Consider the following 3,859-nt stretch of genomic DNA (forward strand, 5'->3'; position numbering starts at 1 on the left):
TACTGGGAACCTATAGGAACAGGTTTGGCAGAGCATGGTTCACTCTTGTTATGCCACTCTTGCTATTGCTCTATCCAGCTAATTGAAAAGCATATTGGTAGAATGGGAAGCAATTGAAACAAATGAGATAGAGTGAGCACTCCAAAAAGACGTAAGTGAATTAGAATTGATGACTCTGATGACAGTGGACTCACAGTGTCACTTTAAATAAAGTCCCATTTCATTCATGTACTATACTTGCACCTAATCTGTCACTACAACTACTAAAAGCATCCAGGGGAGACATTGACAGTTTCATCTTGATACAATCAACTAAATTCCTGCCATAATAAAAGGCAACATATATTAAAAGGGGTCCTGAGTTCAGTCTCTGAGAATGAAATGTTTCACTCAATAACTTCCATAACTCTATCTGGCAAGCACTGGCTCAGTTCCATGACAAAGAGTTTCATTCCATTAGAGAAGAGCTGAGTGACTCTAGGTTTATGGATTTTCAGAATTGGCAGAATTCTTATCAGCTAATGAAGAAAAAAAAAAGTTTTTAGTCCTTGGTATCAATGTGTGCAACTATAGAGTATACAGCTGATAAAAATAGAATGAGATGTCCTGCCAATTTAAAAAAATTAATTTTCATCACTAGTGGTCTTGAAAATTGCAGGGATTTGAAATAAAAGACAACATTTTCATGCACAATAGTTGCAGCGTGTATTGTGTATGTTAACAGCCTTGCAGCTTGTTATATTGACAGCGTGGCCCTTAAAATAATGTCCCCACTTAAAATAATGTGGAAGTTACATGGAGACAGCTCTGGCTGAATATTGGAGATCTTGTTCTAAAAATTTAAGTGCCCACTATGGTCCTTCAGGGGCTTGTGTCTAAATTAATGAAAACATACATTTTCGCAATGTCAGGAAGGAAGGAGGGATGGTTCCCTCCAAAATTATTATTAAATAATAAATCCTAGTTCCTTTTCAGTTGTCTGTTGTGAACTTCTTCATTTTACCATTTGTAAAAACTTATTATTTAATGTTACCATTTGCAATTTGCTATTTTAAAATATTTTATAGGCAAATTTGATTTATGTCTTATACAAAAATACCTGCATAGGTGAACTAAAGAGGAATGACTTCAGTGATTTATCAGTTGGCATGGGTTTTTGTGTAATTTGCAGTTGCATGAATTTCTTAGATGGCATTCATCTCTAGCTTCCAGTTTAAAGGATGGGTTGAAGTGGCTACCAGTGATTATTTTTAATATCAGCTTATTAATGAAGACATGTTGGAAATTAATATTTTTCAAGTTGGATTCCCTAAGAATGTGAGATGAAACTGTTTGCCAAGAGCAAGAGTGGGAGAAAGTAATTATATTCAGTGTGATAATGTGCCACTGCCTACGCTTTATTGAGTTTTACTAGCATGTTACAAGATACTCACACATTGCAAATATTCAGGTATTTAGAATAATGTGAATATATGCAAACGCCTCATATATGACACTTGTCCTGCAGATAGCAACTTCTATTAAATATCCCTATTTCGAGAGTCATAGAAACATTTCAGCTGTGTCAGGCTTTCTGATACCTTTAAATGCCAGGGAAGACTGAACATGGAAAACAAAAACCAAAATTACTTTTCTGCAGCAGTTTTCAAACGTAATAAAGTTTCTGTTGCTTGCATGCCAGCAGTAGAAGCCCTCAGCCTGAATGCTCAGTTGCCTGGATACCTCAAGGCTATCTTGCAAAACATATGAGGGACTCTGTTTCTATCAGTAAGTGGGTCTGAAATTCAGTTAGTCTTTCTGTACTAAGTCTAATATACAGGACGAATCCTAGGCAAATGATTAACAAGAAACAGACTTTTCCCTAAAAACTGTCACATTTGCTAAGTCATTTGAGGTGATTTCAACAAAAGGAAAGATTGCAGGCCTTGGAATAAGGCAGTCCCAGTGTCAAATATATATGCATCCTGGGACTGTTGTGGAATGTAAGGTTAACATAGAAAAATGGTCCAATTTTCTAAGTTATGGAGAATGGAATAATAATAAAATACCTCCCATTCATAATTTATGTATTTATTTTTTTGAAAAAACGACTAAAACTGCACTATGGTTTGTGTTGGCCAAAAGCATTGTTTCCTCTTTCTTGTTTCTCTAGTCATTCAAGGGTCTAGGTGCCAAATAACTGCATTTTTTAGCGAACTTGCCAGAAAGATTCAGAATTAGGAGACACTCAACTAGAAACACAAGATAGCAAAAGAGTTGGAAAATCTGACAGCTTATCATCGCCCTCCCAGCTGCAGTGGCCCTAAATGCTTTTCTTAGTTAGTATCTGATATGTCTGTGCTGAGAGCTAAGATTGGCGCTGCCAGTTTGCTCTGGTTTTTACAGTTTCTAACTCTTGAAAGCTGGCTGTTAGTCTAAGATTTAGTGCTGGTCTTTTCTGACATTTGTTCCGTCAGCCCTTCTAACAGTTTATAGGCACCTAATCTCTTTCTGCTTCAAATACCATGTGTTTTATAATAGTTTGGGGGTCTAAATTTGACAGATAAAAGTGTAAAAGATAAGGTAATAGACACACATGGATAACAGACATTTGTAAAAGTCTAAAGAAATGCATAATACAGGTACAGCATGTTCACATGTGAGAAAACTTAATTTCAAAAACATTTTGATTCTCATCAATTAGTTTCCTTTTGGTGTAACTTCACAAATGATTAAGAGAGTGTGCTAATGGGGTGGGCTGAACTCCTGAGGTAGAACTCTGGCATTGAAAACAGATCACAGGGAGTGTTTATATCTGTAAAATGTTGATAAGTAAATGATGTAATAGTGAAGAGCAATGATGAAAGGATGGGGTATCACATGGATTGTTTCAAGAAGAAAAGATTATCCATAGAAGAATAATCAAAATTACATTTCCCAGCATGCCACTCACAAAATAAATAAATAAATATAGTTAGATTTGAAACCTACATTTAAATGCTAGGACGAAAATGTTAGTAATAATCTTATTACCTCCACAACAGAGAATAGTATTTTTAGACATGGGAGGCAGTTTATGAATGAGCAATATGACAGATGTGACTACAAATTTTTTTAAAGAAAGAAAATTAGATTGTGGTGAAACATCTTGGTACCTGCAATTTTAATAGCTCTCTTTTGCATATAAAATAAAAGACAGATTCTGATGTTGGCAATTGATGCTTTTATGGATCTGCTGTGGAATATCTTTCCAAATGTGTGCTTTACAGTGTAATAGATTGCAATATTGTCTTTATTCTCCTGTTCTTTCTGCATTTGTACTGTTTGGCATAGAATTAGTGATTGCCAAGTAATATCATAAAGGACTGAATTATCTTGTCCTTTGGCTTTGGGCTTAGCCATGTGATTTATTTTCATCAATAGAAAGAGGCTAAGAGTTGAGGCTTTAAGATAAAATGCGTATTTCCACTATTGTTCTTTTTTCATCATCATAAGAAAAAGGAGGAAAAGAAATCTGTGGGGTAGAACCACTATAGAGGAACCATCTTACCCAAGTTTAACTTGAATCATTTGAGTCTCAACCACCCATTTTTGGGATAATAAATATATAATAAATCATTTAAATAATAAAATTAAAACTTTTTTTTAAACCCTGAAATTATGGATGGTGTGTTATTCACCAATGACTAAATGTCATAACTTATCCAGTAAGAAATTTGTGGTTCTCTTATTCTTGACAACTCATTACTCCTAAGTATGCATTAGACTGTCCATCTCTAATTCCGTTGTTGCTGTTAACCCTGTCTGGCTTGTCCTTATCATTAATCCTGTCAGGCAAACCCTGTACCTCCCTTCCCCATTTTCCCTTTCTCAAGTTCAA

Source organism: Talpa europaea, assembly GCF_964194135.1.
Source record: "Talpa europaea genome assembly, chromosome: 12".
Lineage (NCBI taxonomy): Eukaryota > Metazoa > Chordata > Mammalia > Eulipotyphla > Talpidae > Talpa > Talpa europaea.